Source organism: Oncorhynchus gorbuscha, linkage group LG16 (genome assembly GCF_021184085.1).
Source record: "Oncorhynchus gorbuscha isolate QuinsamMale2020 ecotype Even-year linkage group LG16, OgorEven_v1.0, whole genome shotgun sequence".
NCBI classification, from domain to species: domain Eukaryota; kingdom Metazoa; phylum Chordata; class Actinopteri; order Salmoniformes; family Salmonidae; genus Oncorhynchus; species Oncorhynchus gorbuscha.
In genome coordinates, this window is record NC_060188.1 from 83,149,562 (window position 1) to 83,157,234 (window position 7,673).

General features: G+C 43.9%; 1 pseudogene; it reads right to left on the reverse strand.

Annotated features, from left to right (window-relative positions):
• LOC124000468 overlaps positions 1 to 6,790 on the reverse strand; it is a 125,427-nt pseudogene extending 118,637 nt beyond the window's left edge.
• Positions 6,791 to 7,673: the final 883 nt, after the last annotated feature.

Genomic DNA, 7,673 nt, shown 5'->3' on the forward strand with positions numbered 1-7,673 from the left:
CAGAGACAGAGCGAGAGACAGAGACAGAGAGAGAGACAGAGCGAGAGACAGAGCGAGAGACAGAGACAGAGCGAGAGACAGAGCGAGAGAGAGAGACAGAGCGAGAGAGACAGAGAGAGAGACAGAGCGAGAGAGAGAGACAGAGCGAGAGAGAGAGACAGAGCGAGAGAGAGAGACAGAGACAGAGCGAGAGAGAGACAGAGCGAGAGAGAGAGACAGAGCGAGAGAGACAGAGAGCGAGAGACAGAGCGAGAGAGAGAGAGACAGAGCGAGAGACAGAGCGAGAGAGAGAGACAGAGCGAGAGAGAGACAGAGCGAGAGAGACAGAGCGAGAGAGAGAGACAGAGCGAGAGAGAGAGAGAGACAGAGCGAGAGAGAGAGACAGAGAGAGAGAGAGACAGAGCGAGAGACAGAGAGACAGAGCGAGAGACAGAGAGACAGAGCGAGAGACAGAGAGAGAGAGACAGAGAGAAACAGAGACAGAGAGAGAGAGAGAGACAGAGCGAGAGAGAGACAGAGCGAGAGAAACAGAGCGAGAGAGAGACAGAGACAGAGCGAGAGCGAGAGAGAGCGAGAGAGAGCGAGAGACAGAGCGAGAGAGAGAGACAGAGCGAGAGAGAGAGACAGAGCGAGAGAGAGAGACAGAGCGAGAGAGAGACAGAGCATATTCACTTTGTATGTTGTCTACCTCACTTGCTTTGGCAATGTTAACACATGTTTCCCATGCCAATAAAGCCCTTGAATTGAATTGAAAATTGACAGAGCGAGAGAGAGACAGAGCGAGAGAGACAGAGAGCGAGAGAGACAGAGCGAGAGAGACACCGAGCGAGAGAGCGCGACAGAGCGAGAGAGAGAGACAGCGCGAGACAGAGCGAGAGACAGAGCGAGAGAGACAGAGAGCGAGAGACAGAGAGACAGAGAGCGAGAGACAGAGCGAGAGAGAGACAGAGCGAGAGAGAGACAGAGCGAGAGAGAGAGACAGAGCGAGAGAGAGAGACAGAGCGAGAGAGAGAGACAGAGCGAGAGAGACAGAGCGAGAGACAGAGCGAGAGAGAGAGACAGAGTGAGAGAGACAGAGCGAGAGAGAGACAGAGCGAGAGAGAGACAGAGCGAGAGAGAGACAGAGCGAGAGAGAGAGACAGAGCGAGAGAGAGAGACAGAGCGAGAGAGAGACAGAGCAAGAGAGAGAGAGACAGAGCGAGAGAGAGAGACAGAGAGAGAGAGAGAGACAGAGCGAGAGAGACAGAGCGAGAGAGAGAGACAGAGAGAGCGAGAGAGACAGAGCGAGAGAGAGAGACAGAGCGAGAGAGACAGAGCGAGAGAGACAGAGCGAGAGACAGAGCGAGAGAGAGAGACAGAGCGAGAGAGAGAGACAGAGCGAGAGAGAGAGACAGAGCGAGAGAGAGAGCGAGAGACAGCGTGAGAGAGAGAGCGCACGTGCGAGAGACAGAGACAGAGAGACAGAGATATGGCACCAACACAGATCCTTTTAGTGGTTTTCCAGTACTGTTGTGCCTCTGAGCATTTGTTATTTGTTGTTGTGCGATGTCAGCTAACAGAGGAACAAGTTTGGGGCATTTTCTTCCCACCTGGTACAGTAGATATACTGTATGTGATGGAAGTGAGCTGTGTCATCTCAACCTTCCCAAGTTCTCCCATGTCACCTCGCTCCTCCGTACACTCCATTGGCTTCCAGTCGAAGCTTGAAGAACATGGTGCTTGACTACGGAGCCCTACCTCTTAAAGAGTATCTTAAATAAGACATCTACGTCTTATCTCCCCCCAAATTAAATGTAAAAATAAATAATAATAACCTTGCACTACTAGCACTGACTTTGCTGATAACTTCTATAGAGAGGATAAAAATATCACTACAACTGAGATATGATGTTGTCTCATCTAGCTATCTAAAGAGGAATGCACCAACTGTAACTGTCGCTCTGACTAACAGCATCTGCAAAATAACTAACATATAAATGTGTTAGTTATCATTTTCCTACCTAAAGACATACCGATTGTGTCTACGGAAAAAACAAACACAAATTTCACACAGTCTGAGGTAGAGTGCATCCACATCATGCAGAAATTCTTCACGGGTTTCAAAGAGTGAAATGGGAATGTCTCTTCACCACACAAAAACAGCCCTGAGTCAAATTGGAGAAAAAAAGAGCAAGGCACTAATGATTGAACAGGGAGGTATTTGTTTACTTTCCCTCCGGTGACGTATCAGCAGCAGATCCCACATGATCCTCCAGTAGCCATCAGGTGCATTAGAAAGTAATGAGTTTCCATAGCGACCAGCTCTTGACTTTCACTTTTAGGAATTCACTGATTTTACATATCAATCTAATGTCTGAGGATATTAAGGCCAGAAATGTATTTTGAAATCTGTCAAAAACTATTATTTTATGTCTAAATTATAATTTATTCATTTCTAAATAACGTGATTCAAATGGTATTTTGTTTAACTTCCCTAAATCCCAAATACCAATCTAGATCTCTAAAGACACAATGGAATTGACAGATTACCTACACGCAGGAATTTCTATGTCAAATCAAATCAAATCAAATTTATTTATATAGCCCTTCGTACATCAGCTGATATCTCAAAGTGCTGTACAGAAACCCAGCCTAAAACCCCAAACAGCAAACTATGTATTCTTAATTACAAAATGTCAAAACGTTGCCTTAAGCCAAGCCTATGAATGTCTGTCCCAGACATGCATCATTCTCCTGGTGTACGCAGTCTGCCTCTCCTGTACAGGGCTCTACGGTGACCTTTTTTACAAGGAGCACAAGTTGAAAAATGTAGGAGCACAATTACAAATATTTGAAGTATTCTTTATAGTAATGATGAAACAGTCATGAATCTGCGCTCAGTGTATTCTCCATGGTACTCAGGGGCTGCAGTACAGTGAAGTAATCATTGCAACCATTATCTTCTGGGCAATTGTTTTCTAGGCGCACTGGTGCTCCTAAATTATAATTCCAGGTCGCACAGCAAAACAGTTAGATGCATATGCGAGTAAAATGGTCACACTATAGAGCCCTGCTCTCCTGACACCGGCATGAAATGATGCCTATTCTTTGTGACAGCCTTAGGAGGTGTCCGTCGTACAAAAAAACACCATGCTCATTGTATTTAGTGGAAGTTGGAGAACAAAGACATGGCGACAAGGAAGGAAGCAGCTGTGGCTAGCTGCTCCCAAAAAGCAGCATTGTTTTTGTTAATTATTATCCAGAAAGCTAAGAGGCCAGTGCCTCTCTATCCAAGGCCACAGAAAACAGATGGGTCTTGAGGGTCAGCAGCCGCTGTCTTTGCGATTGTTCTGCACTGGTTTGATGTGGTAGCAACACGTGAGCAGATCTGTACCTCACTAAATCGAACACAGCCCACAGGCCATAATCAATGAAGCCTTTGTGTAAGAGGCTCAGTGCTGCTCACTGCAATACAGCTACGGCACAGACTCTGGGTTTATCTCAGCTCACCTCAGACTCTTACTGTATGTGTTCCCAGCAGCCAAGCATAAAAGCTTTGACAAACATATGAAATAATGAATAATATCAATCTATCATTGCACAGCACCAGCAGTAAATCAAGGACCTAACTTCTGTTCATATTTTGAACCCTTTCAAGTCTAAAATAAAATAAAAAGCATCAAATAAAAAGGTCTCGAGGCGGGTGTCAGGACACCAGTATGAAAGCTGGAGTGGTGTTGCGCAACCCCTTGGGGACACGCGTGTGGAGGTCAACCCCTTGGGGACACACGGGTGGTCAACACCTTTTGGGACACACGTGTGGAGGTCAACCCCTTGGGGACACGCGTGTGTTCAACACCTTTTGGGACATGCGTGTGGAGGTCAACTAACCAGCACGCTGGTTGTTTGATTGGTTAGTTAGTTAGTTAGTTGGGCTCGTTGTCTGAGAGGAAGAGAAAAATAAGAAATCTGACTGACAGACCGAGTGCCTCACTCTGTGATCGACACTCCGGGAAAAAGAATGTGTTACCCGAATGCACGCTTTGTTCAGCCCCGCATTCCATCTCTTTCTTTTGGCCCAAAGCCTTTTAACTCAAACCATTTCATTGTCTCTGTTTGGTCTCTCATTCATGTGGTTTTCAGTAGCAGTAGTGTCACTAGGTGCAGGGGCAAGGAAAATATGTCACGCCACACTGCTGAAGGTTAAGCTAATCTTCGACAGCAACAGAGAGCAGTATCAATAGGATTAGATCCACTTTCACTTCAAGAGTCTGTCACTTGTTTATAACACATATTTGTGTGTAATAAAAAAAAGTTGGTGAGAACCAACTATCCTAGAGCCCAATACATTATTATCTGAATGTAGCTAGTAACATCCATGGGACCAACCCAGAGGTAAACTCCACTGCTGTGAGCTAATCCAACCACTGACTAAACCAGGATTATAATCCTACTCTGCTGAATCAGTACAGTGAGAATGCATTCATTCGAAACCTCCCCACAACAGCCTTACACCAGAGCCATACACAGAGAATATGCAGCCTATACATATTGCTCTGCCTTACATATAAGTGCATAATATACAGCTGATACTGTGTATTAGACCTGATACTGTGTATTAGACCTGATACTGTGTATTAGACCTGATACTGTGTATTAGACCTGATACTGTGTATTAGACCTGATACTGTGTATTAGACCTGATACTGCACCATGGCTGCCAATGAGCCCACCCGCTCATGCTCAGCCTCTCACATTAACAATTAAAAGAGGACGAGTAACCTGATCTCTCCAATGGACTAGTGGAACACACACGGAGAGTAAAGACAAGACAGGAGAGTGTCAGAGGGCAAGGCGAGGCAAAGCAACCAGATGCTGTTTAGCCCTAGCAGTCATCATGCATTACTACATCCCTGTCTGCCTCAGGCCTTCCGACATGCAGCCAGACCTGAGTTTCTTCAGAGATTATAGCCGACCCATAAACTAAACCCATATTCGTAGCTTGTAATGCTCCCAGTCTGGCCATGTGAGTTGGGATTCTCTAGTCAAGAGAAAAATTGATCATAAAAACCAATAGCAACATGACAGTCTTTGATTAGCAGTCATGGAGTGGTTGTGTTTGACGTTTAGAACCCTGGTAGATTGGCAGACAGTTTGCTCTCCTAAAAGACTTTAGTGAAACTGAAGTTAAGTTGCACCAGTATTGCACCAGTGTCGCTATCATCATGAAGGCATGCTCTGAGTTTTTCTTTCTCGATGCAGTATTTGACTGTGTGTGGTAGCAGACTGATGGAATTAACATACCATCTGTTAATATAACATTATGAGGATTAAAAGGAGCATTAATGTACTGAGAAACTGTGGCATGTACAGTAGGCTGCTATAAATCAAATACTGTACAGACACATGACCAAGTTAAACAAGAACTGTCCCTGGTTGGTTCTCATCCAGTTTCAGGCATCCAATGATGTCATTCTTATACTTTTGTTAGGATGAAAATCACCTATAGTATCATTTCAGATGTAATTCACAACCAGAAATATGTCATGGAGACTATCAAAGCCACTTCAATAGCCAAGTCATGTTTCTTTACAGCCCTTGGGTCCTGTATTTTGTTTCACGGAGTCAGAGAGTTCACAGCAAATTACAGTAAGACTACAGGCTACTTTAATGGCTCTGGTAGGACACTTTCTTTCGTAATAATGTCGCCTCAAAAGACAACATACATAGCCTATATGGCCGGCAACCTGCCGCGTTGGGCTTTCAAACGCCATCTCAAACGTTGAGTAGAAGTGAGTCAAAAATACAGACTCCAACAACCGCATGCATAAGTCAAAGTAGCAGCACAGATTCTTGGCAAGCCTCATCGCGCGCACGGTGATGACAGACCCCCCATTAAAGCAAGGCTACCTGTCAACCGCCTCACCTGACAGACAGGTGAGGACGTGTAAAGGGATCGTCTCTTACCTTTATTCCTTGTTGTTGAGTAGTTAACGTCAATTTGGTTTCATCCAACAGTAGAACTTCACAATAAAACTCCTCCTGAGCAGTGCAGAAGCAACTCATGTCTTTTCTTTTGAGGGTATACAAGGAGAGCACTGATTTAGCTGACTTCTGACAGTTCAATGATAAAGGAGTGCTTGTTCATAAGAAATGATGTACTAATGTTGGGAGTAAATAAAAGTCTAATTCATCAGGGGGTTTTCTTCAATTAGACCACTCCTTCGCCAATCCTTTTGTGATTATCACTGATCTGCAAAAGAAAATACACAACCATTTAAATTATTATTGAATTATCAATTGCCATTAATGCATTGTAACGAAACTGCACCTGCTAAAACAAGGATTAAAGAAGCTTTTATAAAATAGTCACAATACTGTAAACAAATGCTTATAATAACATTGTAGTTGTAAGGGTCTCAATAGGCTACACACCTTTATGCTCTCTCCCAAATATTCACGAAACTTTTGTTTTGAATTGTAGGTCGGTCTTTCAACAAATCAGCCTTCAAATTTCAAATTGAATCCAAACCGCAAGCGCTCCTTCCTTGTCTTGTAAATCCAATAAACACATGGGTTCTGCGCTCTTCAGTGTCACCCAGGTCCAATGTTAAGGGATGTCCAAGAAAAATATGAATTCCTTTAAAAGTGATCTGCTTTTGATATCCAAGTCTTTCGTTTTAATTTGGTTTATATCCAGCAATACTAAACGTGAAGGTAGAGGCGTAACCTGCACTTGTCGGCTTAGAAAAATGAGCCAAAAACTCGCCACTCTTCAGCATTTCAGGCAGTCGGTTGCTAAGGAGCGGTGACCATCTCTCAAGACAAAGCTCTCTGACATAAATGACTCCGCCCCTCTGGACTTTCCACCCATTGAAGCCATACAGCCAAAATGCATTCATAGATGATACAATTATGCCACCTGTCGGGGATTTGCAGTGGTCGCGCTCTCGCTCTCTCTCTCTCTTTCTGTGTATGTGTGGACAGTGGTATGCCTGTACATAATTTCAAAATACCTATTTTAAAACCCACTGTAGGCTACAGTAGATAGGCTACCGGATATTTTCAGTTGATTTGTGCTCACATATTTTTAGAGCTATAAGTGCTACCTTGCTTTGTACTGGTGGTCGGTCTTTGCCAATGTCTCCCCAGAAAAAAAAAACAGGTGGGAAACTAAAAAGTTATCATCCATTACAATAATCAATTCAGTTCAACCAATACTCAACTATTGTTCTTATGTTATGTTGGTCTGTGTGGAATGCACATGATGACCTTATTTCCTCTGTTTGCAGATAAGAGTAGCCCAATATATGTCTATATGGACTTATGTATGTGAAGCCTACGCCTGTGTGTTATAGCCTGTCAATACATAAATGAATAAGGTGTAATTGCCAGTTAAAGGTGGGATACGTATGTCTACTGTAGGAAAAGTGGGTCAGAAGGCTAATCAACTTTCCATAAGCAGGCTGGCATAGGCTAGGCTACACATAGAAATAGGATTCTAGTTATATGCCCCCCAAACACAGATATCAGATAGACAGGAAAAAAATCTAACAAATTAAGCCTACAAATGACTGTCGCTGAGGAAAGTGGGTCAGTAGGGTATAGGGTATAGGGTATGAGACCTCCCATAGAGTAGGCTGGTAGGCTACACACAGATAGAGGTTTGTTCCTAGGTTCCTGCCTTTCTAGGG